The following is a 24651-nucleotide window of genomic DNA, read 5'->3' on the forward strand; positions in this document are numbered from 1 at the left end:
TATCTTCATGTTAGCATCATGATGACCTCCTGCTAATTCTATACTTAATTGTTACCTCAATTAAGCTTTATACATTTTCGTTTTGCAGGTTTGGTCCAGGTGATGCTGCCACACATCTTTTCTCCTCACCAGAGCATGCTAGCAGATCCAGTTTGCTCCTGAAAATGGTGGTGATGTAAGTGGTGGGTCTTCACAATGACATCTTCCAACTAGACACTATCTTATTTAATCCTCACAACAACCCTTTGGTGGTGGCACCATACCCATTTTACAGATGAGGAAACTGAGTTTCCAAAAGCTTAGGCAATTTGCCCAAGATCACACAGCTAGTAGATAGTGCAGTCAGGAGCTGGACTTTGAATCCAACTCCATCTGTGCATTTTCCTTTACATTAAGCAACTTATTTATTGGATGGGTGGACCTAGAAAGTCTAACGGATTTGTCAGGACTCTTTAATATACAGAGAGGAAAACTCCACTGCCAAAGTAATTTAGGCAAAAGAGGAATTTGTGAGGTCTCGTAACTAAAAACCTACTGGATTCATGCGTGGCTGAATTCAGAGGTCCACCAGTTTTGCCAGGACTTGGTTGGTTTCCTTCTCTCTCTTTTCCCACATTTCCATCTATCAGCTTTGTTTTCCAGTGTGCCAGCTGGAAGTCATTTTTTAAATCCATAATGACAAGATAGTCCACAGTAGCTTCAGGTTTCTGTCATCCAACCCCAGCTAAGAAAGGAACAGCTCTAATGAAAGTCCCAGAATTTACCTTGATTGACTTAGGTCACATGTGCATCCGTCAGCCAACTGTTCCAGCCTTGAGAATGAATGGGATGCTCTTATTGGCCAGGACGGTCCACATGACCACCTCAAGATTGGGGAGGTCATGTTCATCCCATGCTGGACCAAATGACCCTGAGGTGAAGATTTTCCTAGAGGAAGATCTGTAAGCTTAACTTGAGAAAGGAGATGGAGCTGGTGGGTAGAGAATAGGAATGGACGTCCAATCCAGTGAGCTTTGGGTAATGCAGAAAGACATCGGTGGGGTCTTAAAAGGCACTTCAGCAAGTCTAAAAATGGCAGCATTTATCCCCAGCCAGCCTCCAGGCAGGCGGACGGACCACGTGAATTTACTGAAGTCCCTTTCCAGCCAGCCTTTTGGGACAGCTCCAAACAGGACTTATTGTTCTGGTAAATCCACCAGAGCCTTAGGAACCGAAAAGCTAAAGAAAATGCAGGGCCATCTGCCAGGGTCCTTGCCTTCCCCACCCTCTTCTCCCTTTTTGTCATCTTCTTCGTCGTCTGCTTTTAATTATGAAATGTCTATTGCTAGATTATCGATCTCCTGCTTGTAAGAGCAGCTGGGGTGATACATGGTGCGTGAGTCCCTTCATCCACAGCACGATTGAACATTGCCTTTGACGAAGCGCTTATTAGTCATGCGTTCCAGAAAGGGTGAAATAGCTTGTGACTCTGAGGAAGGGCTTAGGGGGAGAATGTCAGTGCTGGGGGTACAGTGAGGAGGTTCCCCTTTGGTCTCCCTAAGGAGGAGGATGGACACTTATCTCAGCCCAGAGGGACAGGCTGTCTCTATTGAAACCTTCCGCCCCTGGATCAGCCACCACTCTCAGACTTTCACCCAAAAACATACTATTCCCTCTTCTCGACAACGTGCCTGAAACTCTACCATTAATTAGGTCGTCCCTTGGGCTTAAGAAGTTACTCGTAAGGGCTAACATGGATATGAATTCTAAAACTACTATTATTATTGCACCAGTCACCCTTTCTTGAACAATTACCCTTTTTTTTTTACACTTAAAGAAATAATTTCAGAGAAGCCAAGTATAAATAGACTAAAAATGCTCAAATTGGAATTCACTTGGGTAAACTGACCTCTGATTCTCCCAGGCTGAACTATATGTTCCCTCTAAGGTAACATTTTAGGGGGTTGGGGGCAAGAGGAGCAACCAGAAATTGCTTCAAGGATAGGGATGGAGTAGATAGATTTTAGTTTGCCTAATTGATTGCTTCAGCTCCCTGTGTCTCAATTTTCTCATCAGAAAAGTGGAAATGCTCATAGGATTATCATAAGGATTTAGAGATTATTCATGTAAAAGCCTTAGCAAGGGGACTGGCCCTTAGCAAATGTCCAATAAGTGTTAGCAGCTTTTCATATTAGTATTCCTATTAGCTACTCAGGGGTCTGTTTCTCTCTCTATTGCATACAGCAGGCATTCTGTAAATGCTTATGGGATTAATACATTTGTCCTTACCTTTATGGCAAAAATTTGAACTAGACCATTCAGGATCATTTAATTTATTCCTTGCTTTCATCCCTATGTCAGTTAGAGCCACCTGGAAATAATGATGATGGTGATGATGGTGATGATGATGATTTTGCCACTGTTCCTGAGGCAGGGCCCTAGATTTAGGTTCTGTGAGGGGGATAGGTGAGTTAGAATTGCTGAATCCCTGGTGGGGTGGAGTTGGGAAAGAGAAGGGGGAAAATACCACTTTTTAAAGACCCGCTAAATCTAAGCCAAAACTGTGCAATGATCTATGTCCTTATGTCCACTCTTTCCCATCCTACTGCACTCAGGGAGCAATGACCATGCAGAAGAGATGATAGGCTCACCCCAGCCCCAAACCCATGACACCAAAAATAAAACAAAAACTCTGTTTGCAGACTCCAAGGACGTGCTATCCCCAACCTTATCTCCTGATACTTATTCCTTATTTCTGTTATTCCAGTTTCATGAGCCTTATTTCTGTTATTGGACCATATCCGACTCTTTCCAGGGTCAGGGCCTTTGCACTTGTTGTGACCTCCGCTTGAAATCCTCTTTTCCTGGCCCTTGGCATGGCCGATTCCGTCTCATTTTTTAGGTCTTGGTTTAAATGTCAGTTCTTTGGAGACACTTTTCCTTGACCTTTCAACCTAAAGCAGCCGTGTTCCACCCCAGAGTCATCCTTTACCCCAACATCTTGGCCATTATCTTAATGATAAAGAATTAAAATCAGTGTCTAAATTCTTTGCTTGTTTTTTGTGTCCCTCACTGGAAAGAGGGGAGAAGCGGTCAGGCCACCTCCATTATTGCTCTGTTCCGAGAATCTTGCACACAGTAGATGCTCAGCATGAGGCTTTTTGATTGAAGGAATGTGTCCCCATTGGGAGGGGCTGCTGTGAAACCATTGCCCCCACTGGATTATGGGAAGCCATTTTCCCCAGTGGTGGGATCTCTCTACAGTGGGAGATTGAAAAGGAAAGGACATCTCTGGTTCTGAATCCCCATCTAGGGTCATAGGGAGAAGCTAGACTTCTCCAAAGGGCTGGGCAAGGATAGGGAAGGAGAATTTGGTCTAGAGGTCAGTGTTTGCTCTTAGGGAGGCAGCCAGAGGGAGAGGGAGTGGCTGAGGAAGAGATTCAAGTCAAGGGTCCTAAGGAGCAGCTGGGAAGGTGGAGATTGGAGCCAGGAGAGAGGGAGAGAAAGAGATAGAAGGAGGAGAGAGAGTGATGGAGAGAGAGAGGCAAAAAGAAGAGAAAGTAGAGAGAAATGCAGAAGAAGGAAAGAGATGGAGAGAAAGATAAAACAAGGAAGAGATGGGGAGAAAGTGAGAGGGAGAGAGGAGAGAGAGAGAGAGAGAAACAGAGAGGGAGGGAGGAAGAGATACACTTATGAAAAGAGAGAGGTGGGGAGTGAGGGAGAGAGAAAATGATATGCAGAGAGAAAGGAAGAAAGAAAACAAGAGAAAATGTCTTTTATGGGACAAGCAATCTGTGAGAAGGTAAGAGTGGGATCCCAGGAACACAGGCACCAGCCTTAGGCCAGAGTCCAGGGACGTCCCATTTCAGCACTCTGGACAGAGACCGCCGAGTCTTTACTTGTGACCTTGGGCAGATCATTTCCCTGTTTGGGCCTCCGTTTCTTATTGGTCATATGGCGCTACTCACACCTGCCACTCAGAGACATTGCTCCAGGGATGGTACAGAGCAACTACTAGTGTGAGCCACCTGGAGGATCTTAAAGAATATTGATGCCTGAGCCCAATCCCCAAGTATTTTTAATTGTTTTGAGGCAGGACCTGGGCATTGACATTCTTAAGATGCCCTCCCCCCTGCCCAAGTAATTCTAATGGGCAGATAGTAGAAGTTAGAGACTCTAACCAGGGAATAGGAACTTCTGAAGAAGTAGCTATAGACGGCACTGCTATTTCTCAGCCCCAATGTATATGTTACACTGATTGAGAAATTGTGCCCAGAGAGGGAGATAGTCTGCCCCAGCCATACAGCCAGTGGGGCAGGCATATCAGATGGTGAGGATAATCTGGAAGGGACCCTGTGCTGGTACAAAGGCTTAGCAATGCCACCTCCACCTCTCTGCCCAAGGGCTTCCCCATCACCAGGCTGGCTGACACCCCCAACCCTATGGGAAATCTGTAGACTCAAGTCACTTCCTGCATGGATGACCCCCCAGCCACTGAAACCCAAACATGTTAAATGCCCCTTCCTGACCCACGCCACATCTGACTGCTCCTCAGCAAACCCGCCTGCCGTCCTCGGTCCCAGCTGAGGGACAAGCAGGAAGAATTAAAGCTGGCCCTCCTGGGATGCTGACCAAATGCTTCATGCTTGGGCTCAAATGTGACCGCTCTGGATTGTGAAACCAGTAAGAACCTCAGGGGAAGAATCATCACCGACCTGTGCAGGGTCTCCTCAGTGGCCAGGTTCTCCTGCATGGGAGGAGGGTTGGACCAGGGGTTAAGGTTGCTGACTCTCTGATTGCTCAGGTCCAAATGCTGGTTGCTTCTCTGGGGATATTAGAGTGACCCAGGACAAGCAAAGAAATCTTTCCAACCCTGAGTTTCATCACCTGGAAAGCAGGGTAATAAGAACTTCCTCCTCAGCTTCTTACAAACTTTTTTTTGAAATATGTCTTGAGTATGCAGCAAATGTTTAATAAATGAGAGCTGCAAAGAAAGAGAATAAGGAAGAGGAGGTGAGGAGGAAAAGGTGATGATGATGATGATGGTGCTTCATCCTCCCGATTACTCCGATGACTTGTTAAGATCCGTTATAGATGGAGTAACTAAGATTTAGAGAGGGAGAGAGACTTTCCTGGGTTTACTCAACAAGCTAACAGCAAAGCATAGACAAAACTCACTCGCCTTACTCCAACCACCACAGTTTGAGAAATCTCCACACTAGGAGGCTCTCAAGAAAGCCTGCTTCCCTTGGAGTTGTCTGCAGCCATGAGGATGGGTTTGCTCTGGCCCACCCACTACTGCCAGCATCGGTGAGGATGTGAGGGGTACCATGCACAGAGAAGAGGATCCCGGCTCTGCACCAGCCGGTTCTGCATCTTTCAGCAAGTCACTCCCCATCTACAAGCCTCAGTTATTGCTCTGTTCAGTTGGAAGGGAGCTAGGTGGTCACTGAGGCTCCCGAGGAACTGATGTTCTGGGGCATCTGTGATCCCGCCTGTGATCTACACTTTGCAGTCGGTCCCAGGAGCTCGGGGAGCCTCTGGGTGCGTTTAGCAGCTTCTGAATTCTACCTATGCGGGCTTCTAGTGGTGTCTGGGGAGGTTTCTGGCGGAAAAGCTTACTTCAGTAGATCAGACTCGGGGTAGTTTCTCTGGAGAACAAGCAGCCTGGCAGGAAGCAAAGAGGAGGAAATCTCCAGGGCTGTGTGGGTCCCAGAGGCTGCAGAGGGGAAAGCCCGGGAAGCCTGTGTACCTCTGGAGCCTGCTGGACAACCCACAGGGTGTTGGAGCTTTTGCCTGGCTTGTCTTTGAGAATCTCCGTGTCCATTGGAACCTGACAGTGAAGTCCACAAGAAGAGGCACCAACAGTGACCGCAGAATGGGGAATCAGGCACTCATGATGTTAGAGGCAAAGGACGAGGTAAGCAGACACGGACAGCCAAGAAAGCCCTGGACTGGCCGTCGATGTCCTGTGTTCATATCCTGGCTCTAATGCTGTCTGCCTTTGACGTTGGGAAGACCCCTACTCCCTCCTGGGGCAATGCTGGCTTCTTCAGCCACCCCTGTCCCAGTACTCCTGGTCTCTCCTGGGCTCTTTTATTGGGAAGGGCACAGGATGGGTAGGAACTGAGATTTTTTTTTTTTTTTTTAGTGACAGGATGGGTAAAGACTCATGAGGAAAACAGATTTTCCCGCTGTCCTCACTTCCCTGCCCTCCGGTGGGCACTGGTGCCTCCTTGTCAGTGAGAAAAGGAAGCAATACACTTATTCACAAAAAAGCCCAAGAATGGAGGGAGGGAGGTAAAGCTGTATCGTTTTCCTCTTTGTTTTGGACACTTAAGTTGTAGAATCTGTCTTTTGCAGGATGATTAGAAGCAGGAGGCCTGGGGTTGGACTCCATGGGTTTGCAACCCTGGCTCTTCTGCACCCCAGCTGTGTGACTTTGGGAAAGTAAATTGGCTTCTCTGAGCCTCAACTTCCTTGTCTGTAAACTGGGGATGATCATTTCCCCTCTGTGAGTGTCAGGCTACCCCTCTGTATTGGGAATCAGCAAGTGCACTGAAAATCACTGTTTATTTACAAATTGTCTCTCTTGTTTGACAAAAAATCTCAATAGTTAATGTGTATAATATGCCAGGCACTGTCCTAGGCACTTCACATTTATTAACCCATGTGGCTGTTCTATAACCCTGTGGGTTATGTGTTGTTATTATGGCAGCTGCCTGACAAATGGGGAAAGAAAGGCTCTGAGAGGCCAGTCTCTTGGTCAAGGCCACCTATCTTTAAAGCGGCAGAGCTGGAATTGAACCCAGGTTTTGTTGACTTCAGGCTTGTGTACTTATCCATGACTCCCTAGGTCTCCTGACACCCAGGCCGTGGCCTGGAAAGTCAGGCTGCTGTGGGTACCCAGCTGTCCCCCATCCCCACCTGGGTTTATCAGCCCAGCTCAGGGTCTGTTCCCCTTCACGCACACTGCCCTCTTCTCCTCTCCCCACTGCTGAGCGATCTTGCTGAGCCATCTGCGGGGCACTGGCCAAGGTCCCAACTGATTATTGGCAAATTAAAAATATAAGCTATTGACCAGACACTGGGATGGAGTCCCAGAGCTGAGGACCTGAATCTCAATGAAGCAGCTGAGCATGGAGATCGATTCTGCAGGTGGCGGAAGAGGCAGACAAATTGCCCCCTGCCTAATGTAGAGTCTGATGCTCTGGTTAATAACTACCCAGTGGGAAGTGGGGCAGGCCTCTGCCTGAATGAGCTCCCTCCCCACTCAGCAAGAGCCCCACTGGTGTAGGAGTCACTAGCACCACTTTACAGATTGGTCCATTCAGAGATACACAGGTGTTACCCAAGGTCAAAAGCTAATAAGTGGAGGGGGCTGGGATTTGAACCCAGATTCTCCTAACTATAAAGCCTGGAGCTCAGAAACTCAGGCAAACCATGCTTTCAATCCAGGCTCCATCCCTTTTGGCTGTATGACTTTGGGAGAATCATTATACCTCTCTGAACCTTAGCTTCCTCTTATATAAAAGGTGGATAATAAAATCTACCTTGCAGGACTGTCGTAGGGATGGAACGAGAAGGCAAGAGATAGTGCTTTCTGCCCTGGACGTCTGAATGCCCCTCTCGAGCCTCTTTATCCTTCTCCATCTGCAGTTTGACTCAGGTAGCGGACCCACGTGGGCTGTATCAGCAGGCTCCCTTGCTCTCTTGTGCCCTGTATGGTTTGGCCAGTGGGAGGCAATGTCAGGAAATTGGAGGGCAGGAGTAGAGTGAGGCTGAGATATTTCTTCCTTCTGCTCCCTCCCTGCCTGGCTCTGGGTTGACAATGGCTGTGTTGCCCTACCCAACACCTCCCTTCCTGCTGGGTGGCTCTCTCCCACAGTGGCAGCCACAGCTCTCTCCAGGACCCAGTGTCAGTCCCTCTTGTGACTCCTTGAGGCCTAGGGATGGATGGGCTCTCAGCTGCTGCTGCCCCCAGGTGCTGCTGCATCATCATCCCCTGTTGCTTTCCCTCTCCCCCTCCCTCGCCTTTGAAAGTACCCCATTCTTAAACTCTCCTAGGTTACCCCACCAGATGCACCATCGGTTTCCTGCCAAGACTCTGAAGAGCCACTTAAAGTGTGGTGCACATGTAAAGGGCTATCCTTAAAGGCATTGCCACCATCGCTACCCCTGACAGAGTCTCTCTCTTCCATTCATCCATCACCACTCACAGGCCCCTGTTAACACCCATCCCTCTGAACAAATATAGCCGTTTGTATAGTGGCTGTCTCTCCCAGACTGTGACCTCCTGAGGGCAGAGCCTGGAGTTACGTGGAGCTGTCCCTGGCCGCACACTCCCTATGGCAGGGCCAGGGTCTCAGGGAGTGTTTTACAAATAAAGGAGCCTTAGACGACTTTCCTAAAGTCACAGTGTGAGAATCTGACATGGGACTAGCACTCAGGTCTCCCAGCTCACAGAGCCAGGATCTGAAAATGTCTGTTCAAGGAATGAATGAGCGAACCAAAGGATAGATGAATATCACCCCCAGAACAAACAGATGAAAAGTGCTCTTTCCTTACCCTGGTTGCAGTGGTTCTCACCCAGAGGTGATTTTTGTCCCCCCTCCCCCTCAGGAGACATTTGGCCATGTCTAGAGACCTTTTTGTTTGTTACAACTTGGGGAGTTTGCTACTAGCATCTGGTGGGTAGAGGCCAGGGATGCTGCTACACATCCTATAATGCACAGGACAGTCTCCACCACAAAGAATTATCTGACCCAGGGTTGAGAAACCCTGCCTTACCGTACGCATCTTTTGAGGCTCCTGCCTGCCCAAATGGCCCCAAGTAGAGGGCGGCTTTTCTAATTTTACTGGACTGGCTTAAAATTTTTCCTTATTACAAAAATAATATGTGTTTATAATAGAACATTTATAACATATAAAAATATAAGGAAGAACATTAAACACTCTCCTCAATTCCCAAACCCACTGTTAATTTTATGGTGAATATCCTTCCACTAATATTTCTGCATTTACGCAGGTTCATACAGCCACGTGCTCACATCTGTCAACTTCATTCAAAAATTCAACATCATTTCGAAAATGCAGTTTTTGTTTACGAGATTTTTACCACGTTCTATCTTAATCATTAGTCTTTAACAGCTTTCTAAAGAGCAGTACAGAATCCCATTGTAGGTACAATCCATGCTGTAGTGGAAGTATTTGGGATGGTTTCAGTCTTCGGACCCATGATCTTCCCTGAGGATGGGTTCTTGGAAGTGGTGGTATTAGTGGGTCAGAAACAGAAGTTTTAAGTCTCTTGTTACATAACTAGATGCCTTCCAGAAAGGTGATTTCCGGGGACTTCCCTGGCAGTCCAGTGGTTAAGACTCTGCGGTTCCACTTCAGGGGCGCACGGGTTTGATCTCTGATTTGAGGTGTGACCAAAAAAAAAAAAAAAAAGAAAAAAAGAAAGGTGATTTCCCTCTCCAGTGTTGGTCAAGTGACCTAGCTCACCCTCCTCTCGCCAATACAGAATCAACTCATTAGAATCTGTGCCAAACCAAGAATTTGCTTCTTGTGAGATTGTCTATATACATTTTTTCATGGGTCCATCCGTCGTTTACATTTCTTCTTCTGGGAACTGTTCATTTCCTTTGACTTTTTTTCTCTTAGGGTTTTAGTGTTTTCTATTTGATATGCAAGAGCCTGGTAAAAAAATATGGGGGCACTAACCATTTGTTTATCATAAGTGTTGCAAATTTTTTTTTTTTTTGCGGTACGCGGGTTTCTCACTGTTGTGGCCTCTCCTGTTGCGGAGCACAGGCTCCGGACGCGCAGGCTCAGCGGCCATGGCTCAGGGGCCTAGCCGCTCCGCAGCATGTGGGATCTTCCCGGACCGGGGCACGAACCCGTGTCCCTTGCATCGGCAGGCGGACTCTCAACCACTGCGCCACCAGGGAAGCCCACAAATATTTTTCATCTGTTTGTCAGCTGGATTTTTTTTTAAACATCTTTATTGGAGTATAATTGCTTTACAATGTTGTGTTAGTTTCTGCTGTATAACAAAGCGAATCAGCTATACATATACTTATATCCGCGTATCCCCTCCCTCCTGTGTCTCCCTCCCACCCTCCCCATCCCACCCCTCTAGGTGGTCACAAAGCACCGAGCTGATTTCCCTGTGCTATGCCGCTGCTTGCCACTAGCTATCTATTTTACATTTTGTAGTGTATATATGTCCATGCCACTCTCTCAGTTCGTCCCAGCTTACCCTTCCCCCTCCCCGTGTCCTCAAGTCCATTCTCTACATCATCTGGGTCTTTATTCCTGTCCTGCCCCTAGGTTCTTCAGAACCATTTTTTTTTTTTTTTTTTTTTTTTAGATTCCACATATATGTGTTAGCATACGGTATTTGTTTTTCTCTTTCTGTCAGCTGGATTTTAATTTCATTTATTAAGTCTTTAGTTACACCTTCTGTTTTCTATTTCATTTCAGGTAAACAAATCTATCCAATTTTCCCTTCCTTTGTGATTCATTTCTTTGTTTTTTTCTGCTTAAGAAATGCCTTCCCCTCTGTGGTATCATTAACTCTCCATTTTTGTCTTTAGAATTTTATTAATTTTTACATTTGGCTCTTCATTTACAAAATTCATCTGGAATTTATTTTGTTGTATAAACTGAGAATCTAGATTTATATTCCTTCCCCTCTCCCACCCCCCAAAATAAAGGCCATTCTCCTTGGGGGAGGATGTCAAAGTACAGGAAGGGTGTTCTCCGGGAGCTCTGTTGAGACCGCTCTCCAGTCTTCTTAGAGGCCAGGGAGGGCTCAGCATCACGGGGGCTCCAGGGGATGAGGAGACGCTGGCCTCCCTCCTCCAGAAGATCGTGAGGCCCACATCATAGCAGATTAGGCCATCAAAAGATCGGGTATTCAGCACTCCTCAGGAGGTATGCCTGCTGTAGCCCTTCCTATGTCCATTTATCTTTTAATGCTTTGCCCTTGAAATTAACTCAAACTGGACGCAAGACGCTGCTTTGGCGAGACACCTTCTGAGTTTTCTGTAAGAACTGCACTGACTGCATTCTCATTATAGTGTCCTGTATCCCCAGGGTGAAGGGCTGTATCCATCTCCACGCAGCCTGGTGGATGGAAGGAGATCCGGTTGGGCTTGGGAGTCAGGCAGACTCCCCTCGCCCCCAGATACCTGTGTGTGACCTCAGGCAAGGCTCTCCCTGAACGTTGCTGAGTGCTGTGTATTTTAGAAGTTAAACTACTGTCCCATCTCCCTGAAGGAGTTGTGAGCCTTCCATGACATAACAAACGTGGATTGCTTTCCACTGTGTCTGGAACACACTGGGTGCCTGCTTAAGAGATGGTAGCTACAAAAATCACACCACTATTTTCCATTTTCAAAGCAGGAAAATTCCTGTCTTGCTCAAGGACCTGATTTGCATCTGTTTATGAGATAGAATTACAGAACGCCCTGCGTGTGACTTTCTGGGTTGGTTTCCAGGTGCGTGGCACCCAGGGAAGCGGTCAGTGAAGAAGCTAAGACAATGTCTTACCAGGAGCTCAGGATCTACAGGCTCTGGAGACACACACCCTGGGGTCACATCCGCCCACCAGCACTCCCTGGCTGAGCTACCTTGTCCAGCCCAGTCTCTCTAAGCCTCAGTTTTATCATCTGGAAATTAGAAACAATAGCATCACTCTCCCTGTGTAGCTGCCTCCTGTACTATTTTGGAACGAATCTAGACACCCTGCCATTTCACCTGTGGGTAGTGCTGCATCTACCTCTGAGAGATAAGGGCTCTTTAAAAAAATATTTTAGGGCTTCCCTGGTGGCGCAGTGGTTGAGAGTCCGCCTGCCGATGCAGGGGACACGGGTTCGTGCCCCGGTCCGGGAAGATCCCACATGCCGCGGAGCGGCTGGGCCCGTGAACTATGGCCGCCGAGCCTGCGCGTCCGGAGCCTGTGCTCCGCAATGGGAGAGGCCACGGCAGTGAGAGGCCCGTGTACCACCAAAAAAAAAATTTTTTTTAAATTTTAAGCCACTATGTTATTCTCACCTTGGGTGGTTTCTAATACACACTCAAGTCTGAGATGCTGCCCTAGATTGTTTTTTGGCTCTGTGAGGGGAGGGCCAGTGCTGTCCTAACCAGTGTAAGCATTTCCCAAAATCCTGCTGAATGTCAGCTGTTTGGGTTAGAACTTGGAGTAAACAAGGAAACAAACAGGAGACAGGAAGAGTTAAACACTTCAGTGAAGGAAGGAGCCAGACTTCATTGGCAAAAGGAATTTTTTTTCCTTTTTGCTTCTGCAGCCCCAAGCTTGGAGCTTGGCACTCTGGGGAAGGCACCAATCAGATTGTTGCCTGCATGTTGGAAAATATTTATGTCACCTACCAAGCTGGGAGCATACTCAGCGGGTTTCCCGGGGCCGCCTGATAGACAAGGTCGCATCCCAGCAGCTGTGAGGAAGGAGGCATGCCGGCCTGACAGCTGTGCTCGGCGCTGGAGGCTGCCAGCAAGCCTGGCATCGCACGTTAGAGGGAGACACACTTCTGTGACCACCAGCTCGAGGGCAGTGGGGAGTCGGGGGACCCCTGCTGCCTGAGACAGCCGCAGGTCAGCTGCAGGGGGTGCGGAAGCTGGGAAAGGATGAGGAAAGGGCACGGACAAGGGGATGGGGGCCGAGTAGGAATCTAGCATTTACGAGGTGCGGCATTGCGGAAAGTGCTTTAGAAGTGTTATCTCCATGAATCTTTGTCACATCCCCTGAGAGGGATAAGGTCATGACCATTTTACAGGTGAAGAAACTGAGGCTTTGAGAGAGTTGGTGAAACAGGGAGCTGGGACTCCATCTCTAGTTTGTCTTTCTCAGATCCTGCAGAAAAAACATTTATCATTAAGCTATAACTGCTATATACATGAAAAAACCCACAAAAAACCAAAACAAACAAAAAAAATACCACCAACTACCATTATCTATCTGTCTGTCTATCCATCCATCCATCCATCCATCCATCCATCCATCCATCCATTGGTCCATCCCTAGTTTGCTGGACGTCGCTATTTATCAACTTGCATTCAACAGTGAAGTCCTATCCTATAGAGTTGTAAAGACCTCCAATTTTGATTACAGGGGACAGCAAGCCCTTGAGGTTGTACATCCACAACGTGGGGCTCCAATGATCAACCTTACATTTCTACCACTGCCCTGAGGATGCAGACTGCACCGGGCTGCCCTGGCTAGTTGTTAAGAGTACGAGCCCTAGAGTCAAACTGCCTGGGTTCAAATCCCAGCTCAGCCATTTATTTTGTGGCGTTGGGCAAGTTACTTCTCCTCTGTGCCTCAGTTCCTCACCTGTAAAATGGAGATATGAATAGGACTTCTAGAAGTTTTGAAGATTGAGTAAATATTTGTAAAATGCTTAGCACAGTGGCGGGCGCACTGGGAGCTGTATTATACGTACTTGCTGTCCCAGTTACTGTGGCTGTGTTAAAAAAATCACCCCAAAACTCAGTGACATGAAGCACTGAGCATTTATCATGCTCATGGTGTCTGTGGGTCAGGAGTTCACATAGGCCACAGCGGGGATGGCTTGTCCCTGCTCCATGATGTCTAGGACTTCAACCAGAAGGCCTGAAGGCTGGGAGTTGGAATCATCTGGAATCTCACTTACTTGCTTAATCGACGGCTGATGAGGGTTGTAAGCTGAGAACTTAGCTGGGACGATAGGCCAGCACGTCCACCCACAACCTCTCCATGGAGCCTGGGCTTCCTCACAACATGGTGGCTGGTTCCAAGCCTGGGCACCCCAAGAAAAAGAGGTCCAGGTACAAACTGTGTCTCCCTAGCCTCCGAAGTCACATGCCATTACTATTAATGAAATTTAGTAGTCAGAGCAGTCACAAATCCTCCCAGGATCAAGGGGAAGGGGAATAGATGCTACTTCTTGGTGGGGTGTGGCAAAGATTTTGAAGAGCAGAAAGGATTGGAAATATTGCTGTGGCCCTTTTGGAGAAATATGAACTGCTACAGCCATTGGCCATCCTCAAGCTGGCATGGGGATCTTGAGGAAGGAGGTCTCAGGGAGCTCTTGTGGCCAGCATTATACCTCCCGGTGCACCCACAGTTGTGCCTCCTGAGGTCTGGTAACATCCCCAAGATACTCAGGTCAGGTCCCCACCTTCCCCACTATCCAGCCCCCTACCTCATTTTGGTCTTTGGGGTGTTCCTCCTGCATCCCTGTTGTCCCCAAATGTGTGCTCCATTCCCTTTACCCTTCAGGGTATCCGGTACCACATTCTGGGGGACTCAGACACCTCATAAAACATAGGAAGGGCCCCTGGCTTATTTAAACACCTTCTCCCTGAGGCAGGGCAGCACCACGGGCCTGGTTCCCGGCTTGGATGGAAGAAGAAAAAGAGGGAGAATGAACCCAGTTACATCCATGCTCTGAGCCAGGCCTGGGACCAACTCAGAGAGGCACAAGCAGTCCCGCCCGCCCTCTGTCTCCTCTCTCCTTGCCGACAGAGGGCCTGGAGGAACAGGGAGAGGGCTGAGCAGAGCTGGAGGCTTGAGAAGAGCAGCAAAGAGCTGAGAAGTCAGGTTCTAGTTTCAACCAGCATCTACGTGGGTAATGTGGGCAGACAGGATGCCTTGGGGATGCGAGCAAAAAAAAAAAAAAAAAAACAACTTAAAAATGTTTATAGACCCCATGTGACCTTGCTCAAGGCTGTTAGCCCAGACAGAGTTTTACAATCACGTGCCTGGTTGTTTGTCTCAGTCTCCTCCTTCGTCATGTGTTTCCAGGGAGCTGGTGTCCTGTGAGGGGAAGGGCTCTGCCTGGTTTTGTGGACCATTCATTTCAGTGCTTAGTATGTGACAGAGCATGTATTAGCTAATGAAATAATTGATTCAGTAAATCAACCTTCCTGAATATCGATTACAGACCAGGCATGGTTCTAGAACACAGGATACAGTGGCTAGTGGAACCGGCACAGCCCTTATCTTCATAGAACTTCATTCTAGTGGAAGACAATAGTCACTGAACAAGATAAATTAATTTATGATATAATGTCAGAGGGCAAGGAACACTCTGTGGAAATTAAAAGGGGGATAAAGGATAAAGAGTGGCTGGGAGTTGCTAACTTATATCGAGAGTGATCAGAGAAGGCCTTTTGGAAGTGGTGAAGTTTGAGCAGAGGCCTAGTGAAGGAAGGGAGTAAGCCATGGGGGTGTCCGGGAAAGAGAGTGTCTGACAGAGGAGAGAGCAGATGCAAAGGGCCTGCAGCAGCGGTGTTAGAGTGATTGGAGTGGGGTGAGAGGGGAGAGTGGAGGGAAACAGCTTGAAGGGCAGTTCTGTGGTACCCTGTAGACTGCAGTAAGGATGTTGGGTTTCATAATAAGTATGTATAAAGCCAAATGAATGAAGAAATAAATGAAACAATGGAGAGATGGATGGGTTTATGGATGGATGGGCAGATGAATGGAGGGATGGATGAATGGAAGGATGGATGAATGGAAGGGTGGATGTATGAGTGGTTGGATGAGTGAATGGATAGATGTATGGATGGGTGATGGGATGGATGAATGGGTTGAAAGATAGGTGGATGGATGGATGCAGATGGATGGATAGGTAGGTAAACAAATGAATGGATGGGTGGATGAATGGTTGGGTGGATGGGTGGATACATGGATTAGTGAGTGGACATATGGATAGATGAATGGATGGATGGATGGATGGGTGGATGGATGGATTCATGGATTAGTGAGTGGACATATGGATAGATGAATGGGTGGATGGATGGATGGATGGGTGGGTGGATAAATGTATGGAGAGATGAAGGGATGGATGAATGGATTGCGAGATAGGTGGATGGATGCATGCATGGACGCATGAATGGATGGATGGGTAGGTAAACAGATGGCTGGCGGGGTGGTGGAATGAATGGTTGGGTGGGTGGGTGAATGCACAGGTGAGTAGGTAGATAGATGAATGGATGGATGGATGTACAGATGGACAGTTGGTCCCTAGGCACACGTGTACTAAACTAAACCTCTGCATTGCCTTTCCATCTCTAACTCACATTAGAGCCTTGCCCCAGTATGGGAAACACCCCAGGAGGAATGAGGCATGGCACAGTTGATGCCCAGATGCTCTCAGGGGCACAGGCTGAACCTTAAATAACTCCTTTTCTTTCATAGGAAGAGCGGTTCTGGAGGCACAGGCACTGGGAGGCGTTTGGGGCAGGCGGCCGTCACTAACAGATTCATTAAGCTCGCTCCAGAGCAACGATAAAAAATCAATTTAGTTCACCAGGCAGCTTGAACAGGCGCCAGGAGCAGGGGAGCCCTCCCATCCGTGAGCTCGGGGCGTATGGAGAGGTGCTGTGGAATCGGTGGAGCTGGAGCCTGGCAGCAACCCGTTGTCAGGGACCACCCCCCCAACAGCAGGGCTGCAGGGGCTCTGACAGGATGCCCGTGGAGGGGGAGGGACAGGACCAGAGTGGACTTCTTTGAGCATCCCAGGCAGTGCTGCAGACACACCTGACTTGCTGGCATGCTGGCCACGATCTTGCTCCCCCACTGCCCTGATTCACTCAGTGATACCTTAACAGCCCCTGAGAGCTGACTAAGTGCAGTGGACTGAGCAAGGGGGCCTGGGAGGTCTAGGCAAGGTCTGTCCCTTATGGAGCTCCCAGTCTGGCTGGGGAGCAGATCTGGGCCCGGTATAGGAGGGTGGGTGTGAGCAGAGGGGTGGGGAGGGGTGAGAGGAGAGAAGACGGGGAGAAGATGGCATGAGGGGTTCAGCAGAAGGAGAGAATTTGCATCCATCTGTGTCACAGCAGGAAACAAGTAGCAACTCAACCTGGGGTGACCAAGGGGACATGTAATGAAGGGAGGAAGGATCAGAGTGTGGCCAGAGTTAAGGGGGCCCAAAAGGATGGTGCAGCACCTCTGGGCTGGCAACACAGGGGAGCCATTAGTACCCCGAGGCCTGGAGGATAGGGAAGGGGTGCTACTAGGACCTGGAGAGAGGTGTGGCTGCAGGAGATAGCTGCCCACCAGGGCCTGGACTGCAGGGGCGGAGTCAGGACAACAAACTCCCCAGTCTCCCTTGCCTTCCGCACCCTGAGCCCCTTCGGGATCTGCATCCAGAAGCCAGGGCTGAGTGAGCCAGGCGATGTGGTCTGCAGAAGCTACATTCACAGAGTCCAGGGCTGGGTGATTCAGATGAGGGAGAAGCTGGAGGGGCAGATGGAGGATATACAGGGCAGCCCTGTAGGAACTGGTCTAATAGAGCTCAGTGACTCAGTGGGGAGAGAATCGCTCATCGGAGCCTCATCAGGGAACGTTGTGGCTCCTGACAGAGTCCTGGCTCCTTCTGGGATGAATGGGCTTGTGGCACTTTCCTGGGAGAGGCTGGATGAGGTGAATGGATGCAGGTAGGTGGGAGTTGGGGAGAGATGGACAGAGAGGCAGAGATGCATGGAGGGGCAGGGAACAAAGTGATGGGGTGGAGAGGGGGAGGGAGAGAGATAGAGAGAGAGAAAGCACGGATAGGAAAGAGGGACAGATAGAGCGAGAGAGAGACAGACACAGAGAGACATTTAAAGAGACAGACAGACAAAAAGACATGGGGATTGAGGAGGGAGGATGGAGAGGGAGAAGAGCAAAGGAAACACATGAGAAGATGTAACCAAAGGAATGGGGGAGAAAGAGAGAGAGAGGGAGGAGAAAAAAGAGGGAGAACAAGGAAACAGAGAAAAATGAGAGAAAATGATGGAGGAGAGGGGAGGGGAAAGAGGAAGACTCGGAGGGCTTTGGAGGGCCACCTAGGCTAGGGTCATGCTGGGAGCCCCTGTCGGGCAGGGCACCAATGCAGAGAAAGGGTGCGAGAGCTGGAAGTCTGGGGAAACTGAGGCACAGGGATGGAAAGTGACTTTGTCGAGGGCATCCAGCAGTCTGGGACTTCACTGCTGCACCAAACTCTCATTTAATCCACCTCCCTGCTTTCTTGGTCACATCAAAGGCAACCTTGAAGTGAGAACAGGAGAGAAATAGAATTTCTTGAACACCTACCATGTGTCAGGCATTTAATTTATATTGACTGGTGGGTTCCTCACAATAAGGGTAGAGTCTTCATACTATGACTGTTTCCATTTACAGATAGGGAAACTGAGGCTCAGAGAGGTGGCTTCACCAGGACGTGGCCGTGTCTGGGCTGAGACCCAAGTCCTCCTGGCATTAACTCTTGCCCACACCCCTCTGGGTTTGCTGCCCATTGCTCTGGACCCTGAAATGAAGAGGACCATGTGTGGATGGCGTGGAGAGGAGAGAGCTCTCTTCATCATTCCTCTGGGTCTCCCTCTGCCAAGGAACGCAGCCAAAATTCCTTGGAATCTGTTGCTTTAAGCTACGCACAGGGGGGAACAGAATCAGACGGGGATGTTTGTAATGGTTTCCAAATGTCTGGCTGCAGCTGCCTCCTCGGCAGCGAGAGACAAGGAGGCCTGGGGTGGCGGGGGAGACCTGCTCCCTGCCTCTGTCTCCCACATGCATTTCAGGGGCGCTGATACTTCTAGAGCCCTGGGTAGAGGGATGTGCTGCTCTGGTAAACAAGCTAAGGGATGAAGGAGGGAATGAGTGGATGGTGCAGGGTACAACTTTTCTTATATGTAAAGTGGGGATAGTTACACCACGATCGATCACCCCTTCCACTCCACGAAGTCCTTACACGCATTTACCATCTTGATGAAATCTCACAAGGATCCCATTGGCACGCCCATTTGACAGACCGTAAAACTGAGGTGCCGAGGTAAAGGTGCTGGCCTGAGCCGTATAGTGATGAAGGAGGGAGCTCTTGAATCTGGTCTGTTTCCAGAATTCCTGCTCCTGTTTACACGGGCACTCAGTAGACGTTCAGATGATCTCAGTTTAAATGCTACGTTGATGAGAGCCTCCTAGGGACAGGGGCCAGTGAGTCCTCTGTGAGTCACACAGACCTGATCTCTGTGGGGACAGCCATCTCTGATGAGTCACCCCCCCTTACCAAGACTCAGTTTCCTCTTCTTAGAGTGGGGCATCATGGCCTCAGACTTGCTGGGTTGTTGTGGGAGGCTGACTGGATATAAGTGGGAAACACTTCCCACCACTGACAGGCACACAGTAGGTGGTTTTTTTTAAATAGCATCAATAGTATAATGTAAATAATGGCTAATTATTTTTGACTGTCTACTGCTCTTTATATGATTTTTTCCCCTCACTTAATCCTCCCTCCAACCCTATGAGGTCAGTTTGATCCCTATTTTATATAAAGAATGAGGCTCAGAGAGGTTAAGTGGCCTGCATGAGGTCACACAGCTAGGACACGGCTGAATTGAGAGCCTGGTTTATCAACCCCTAGGCTTTTTAGTTAACACACATACGTGAGAACATGCCAATCCATGCCTGCCACATAGGACCTTATGAAAAACGCTAGCCTCCCCTTTTCTTCCCTGTGAGGAATTTACTGTGTTCTTCTGCTTTCAGAGATGGGGATCTGAGGTCCGGGACCGAAACACCATGCCTCAGCCATTTGACAGCGTTTCCTGCTGCACCGGGTTCCAGATCCTAGAGAAAAGGGCTCAGAAGTGCCCGACAAACCCTCCTACCGGGCTCAAGGCCCCTCCTCCAATAAGACATCTTCCCACAGAATCACATCTCTGTTAAGGTGGGTTAATCGTGATTTGCTTTTAATTCACACATACCTGGTTTGTAGTTGTCTGATTAGAAATATGAAAGAGGTTTGTTGCAGAAAAGATAGAAGATGATTCCAGTTGCCCACAATTCCCCTATTTGGAGAAGACCGCAGTTTGGCATTTTATCTGTTCCTTCTTCGTACAATTGCCGTCATTGTGAGCATACATAATACTCAGCTCTGCATATATTGATTTTTTTCCTTAAAGCCAAGTCTATTGTTTTCTATTGATGAGAGCAGTAAGTACAAAAGGATGAGAAGATCAAACCCTATTTAAGGAAAGGCACCTCTGTTAATATTTTGGCATGGACTTATCCAGGGTGTGTCACTCACACACATACCCCGAGCCCCATCCACGCATATATATTTTTGACATCATTTAGGTCCGACTTTGGATCAGTGTCTCAAGCTCAAAAGCCCTGGTAGCTCACAGGAGAGAGTGCAGGGGTCGGTTGGGGGCCGAGCAAGCCGGACTCCACACGTCCCACCCACGGGGACAGCTGCTATCACTCTACCCGGCTGCTGCCTCGTAGGAATGCAAGCCCAGCATTACTACGTGTCCCAATTTTGCAAGAGATTCCAGAAATCTAGACTTTTATATGAAAACTCCCATTTGAAAAATAATGCAGCAAATTCCATTTAAATAAAGCATATGCGGAACAAAAAAGACACCCTGTGGGGCTGCCCTGAGTTTGCAACCTCTGTCCTTCGTGTCATGCAGACGTCCACTCTTCACTTTTAATTTAACAGACACACGTGCTCAGCGTTCTGTTGCGGAGCAACCCTTCATGCATCTGCGATGCGGGTTTTAAATCGGAAGGGCACTTTTTCTCCCAGTTTTCTTCCTTGTGTCTGCTTGTTCCCAACCCCCTCCCTCCAGCTCCTCCCCTTCTTCTTTCCCTCCCTCCTACCCCCAACCATTCAATTTTATTAATGGTTGATTTTCTTTTTAAACTGTCCGGAGGCTGCTGCAAGCTCCACGGTTGCCAGTGGCTGATCGATATCTTGGTGGGGGGAGGGTGTTATTTCATCAGCTAAGTGCCAGGTACTCTACTTGGTAAAGCCCATAGCCTCTTTTTGAGCTGGCAGACATGAGGCAAAGGAGGCTGGCCAAAGACCCAAATGTGCTGCCCGGATGGAATCGGCAGGACATGTGTGGAGACCCCTGTGGAGGTTTGATCTGGGTGTCTCTGGTCCCCCACGTTGTCCCCATCCCATCTCCTCCCTCTCTGTCTGCAATCCATCACAGCGACGTCTGCAAAGCTTATAACTGTAGTTAGAATTCCTCCATCTGTAGTGGGGAAAACCGTACCTCATTGAACTGTCACAAGAATGCTACCTTGGGAGCAAGATGCTCAGTTGGAAGGTGGTAACTGAGGCAAGGAGAGGCTTTGTGGCATCACCAAGCCCCCAGCAGACAGAGCCAGATTCGAACCCAGGGCTGGCTGACTCCTGGTCCTGTGTTCTTCCCGCACAGGAGCTGGCTCAGGGGCGGCCAGGGGAAGGGGCTTGCGTGGAGCAGTGTGGACCCCTGGCCCAGCCACAGAGGAAGTCCCCGTGGCCTTGTGAACAATTTTACCACATTCCTCTGGTTCCTCTTTATGGAGACTGGTAGTCCCAGACGTTGTTCAATTACGGATTTATGGCCACCGCCAGGGCCAGCCAGCACTCTCCTCTCCACGGCTGGAAGGCATTAGAGCTGCGAGAGGATGCAAACGGCTTTCCTGGCGACAGAGGCCCTGTGAGAACTTGAGCTCCAGCCCAGGGACAGGATTTTCCTGTTATTGGAGGGTCAGTTTCAGCACAGAAGGCAGGGGGGCGAAGGTGTGAGCAACCTGATACCCACAACACATGATTTCCATTGATTTTCTTAGCAGGATACTGGGGACAAGGTTCCAGATTGTAGGGACCCCACTGGGATGGGGGCTTGTGGAAGAGCTGGGGGTCCGAGAGCTCCCAGAAGGAGGAGAAGGGAATCCAGGTGGTGAAGAACGTGGGCTTTGGAGCTGGACGGAGGGGTTCGAGTCCCAGCTGCTCCACTTCCTCACCTGGGAACCGTGGATTCTCCACCACATCCCTCTCAGCCGCTGCGTGAAGTGGGGATGACAGTGGTACCTGCTTCACAGAACTGTTGCAATGATTAAACGAGATGATGTGATTCACATGTTTGACACAGGGCTCAGCGTGGATCATCCTCATCAAATTAGATGTTCTCACCAGTGATAAAGGGAGGAAGTGGGACTCCTCAGTGGCTGCTGTGGGCTGGGCACGGGGCCAAGTCTTTGGTATATACTGTCCCACGCAATCCTCACGACAGCCCATTTGAAAGATGAGGCTCAGAGAAGCGTAAGGTGGCCCGTCCCACCAAGAGCCCGGGATTGAAGCCAGGTGCATCTGGCCCTTCCAGTTACACCATGTGACCCAACCCCGCCCCAGACATTGGTGAGCGTGGCAGGTGGAGAGCGACCGTATCCAGAGCTGAAGACAAGAGAGGCAGTGTGAGTAAACCCGGCTGAGGAGTCTGACCCTGGGGTGGATGCTGTGTGTCTCCACCCGGGTGCCCCGACAGGGAGGCAGGGAGCCCTGGTCTTGGGGGCCTCCCCAAAGTCTGAAAGGAATCATGAATCTCTGTCGGGTTGTCTCCTAAGGGCAGAGATAGCGGGAGTCAGAGTCCTGACTGCCTGGGAGTGTGCTAGGCTCACTGGAGAGGAATCCCAGCCCTGACCGCTCAGTACTTCCGGGACAAGGCAGGCTGCTTCTGAGACGTGCATCAGGGGGTGTGCCAGCCAGGGGTGTTATAGAGATTAAACAGGCAAATGCGAAAAAGGCTGTTGAAGGTTGGCTCCTCTGGACACAGACCCCGAGGCTCTGGGGCTTTGAGTGCAGGGGGTTTATTGGGATACAGTAAGGGAGACCCTTAGGACCCATACTTCAGGGGTAGGGAAACAAGCAGAATGAGGCAGAGAGAAGTTGGAGTGTGATTCAGTTTTCCCCAGGGTCTCAGCTGATCCCATGGGAGCTCCAGAGCTGAGATGGCTCCTACAGTCATCCTGCCTAGAGGCAAGGAGGCCAGGCCCGTATACCCCCGTCACTGACCAGACGCTGGAAGGAGGTTTGACCTTGGACAAGGCAGCTCTCTCCAGCAAAGGGCAGCTGCTAGGTCCAGGGGCTCAGCTGGGAGCCGTCAGCCCTCGCAGCAGCCGGGGCGATGTCTAGGTGGCCACCATAGCAAAGAGACAGCCCAGAGCCACTTGACACCTGGGTGGGTACAGGCACATCGCTTGCCTTTTCCTCTGCCAGGGAGCCTACCATTAAGGCCAAGGGCAGGCAGGGGTGAAAGGAGGCTGCCTGCCATGAGCAGGAAGCCGGGCTGGGGGAGAAGGTGTGATGGACGCCAAGAGGGAATTCTGCTCTGCCCGTGATGTTTCACGGGGCTGGGGTCTTAGGTGAGCCCGTTGCGTGCTGGTGGTGGCGGCAGGGAGGGTGTATGTGCCCTGAATTACACAGCTGGCAGCGTCTGGTCAAGTGAGGCATAAGGCGCTGCCCCCAGGATGGAGGAGAAATGGTCGTGCCATCCGAGCGGCCCCCGCCTCCCCTGTCACCCTGCAGGGCTGTGGCTTACAGCTGGCGCTCAACCCTGGAAAAAATTGACTGCCTGTTTCTGCCTGAGTGCTCGAGAGTTACAGGCTGCGAAGACGGGGGAGGAGGGGGGCCGAGGGCGGGTGGCTGCCTCCTCATCAGGATGGATTTTTCTGCTTCTCTGCTTGTAGGAAGAGCAGGAACAGGATACGGGAGGCTGCTCAAGGAGTAATCACTGTGCAGGCGAGGGCATGTCAGGGGCTGGCTCTGTGATGGAGGCAGGAGGGAGGGAGGGCGGTGAGGGCAGAGAGGGCACTGGGAAGGTGGGGAAAGTGGAACCTGGCGTTCCCCCAGCTGTCTGCATGTGCGCCCTCCCACCAGCCTTCCTTCCGTCTACCCCTCTTTCCTTCCTCCTTCCCATCCTTCCATCCACCTTTCCTTCTTTTCATCTTTCCATCTTTCCTCCCTCCCTCCCTCCCCTCCTCTCTCCTTCCCATCCATTTATCTGACCATACATCCTTTAACTTATATCCTTTCCAAGTCCACCCTTTCTCCATTCTTTCCCGGTACCCATTTGCTCTCATTTCTGGGGACCTGCCAAATGCCCAGCCTGGTATTGGACCCCGGTGATGACCACGTCAAAGACTTTTGAAGTCAGCAGAAAGAGGCTCTTACTCTGGGTGGGTCAGAGCTCCTTGGGGAATACCCAAGGTGTATCGGCAATGCCAGAGACACTTGAAGGGTCAGAGAGGGCTTCCTGGAGGAAGAAGGATTTGAAGTCAGCCTCGAAGAAAGAACAGGATGAGGAAAGGGATGGAGGCACAGAGGAGCAGAAAGTGTCTGTGGCTTGGCAAGTATCTGTGTAGCCCGAGGCTGGGGTGCAGGGCGGTAAGAGACAGGGGGTGGGAGATGGTTTAGCTGAGCCTGGAGAAATGGGTTTGGTCTGGGTCATGAAAGGTCTTGAAAAATTTGGACATTACTCTGCATTAAGTGGGAGTCATTCTTGTTTAAGCAACGGAATCTCTTTCTACGTGAAATCTTATGCGGAATTTCAAACCACAAAAAAAAAAAAAATGATAAAGGTAGAGCTGATGTGGCTAAAGCAGGGGAGGTTCCAGAGCATTGCCCACGTAAACCTCCCTCTTACTCCTCACCACGGAGCTGCCAGAAAGGCAGAGAACCTTGGGGTGCCCTGGAACACAGTTTAAAAACCACAGGAAGGTTATGGGGCCCCTCGTCTGAACTTCAATGAGACCCACAAACTGCAGGTCCCACCTCTTGTGTGACCAAGAATCAGAGTTTGGTGGGGGGACAGTGAAGGCTGCATTTTCTCCAAGTGGGAATCAAGTCCCAG

General features: G+C 49.7%; 1 long non-coding RNA gene across 2 annotated transcripts in view; it reads left to right on the plus strand.

Moving 5' to 3' along the window:
* The window catches only part of LOC109552579 (uncharacterized), a 379508-nt gene that overhangs the window by 189220 nt on the left and 165637 nt on the right, over positions 1–24651 (plus strand). For both annotated transcript variants that reach the window (XR_012325242.1, XR_002179413.3), the window contains exons 3-4: positions 89–175; positions 19511–19691. This is a non-coding gene — a long non-coding RNA (uncharacterized lncRNA). The remainder of the gene's footprint in view (positions 1–88; positions 176–19510; positions 19692–24651) is intronic.

The sequence above is a fragment of the Tursiops truncatus genome, chromosome 13 (assembly GCF_011762595.2).
Source record: "Tursiops truncatus isolate mTurTru1 chromosome 13, mTurTru1.mat.Y, whole genome shotgun sequence".
In the NCBI taxonomy this organism is placed as follows: domain Eukaryota; kingdom Metazoa; phylum Chordata; class Mammalia; order Artiodactyla; family Delphinidae; genus Tursiops; species Tursiops truncatus.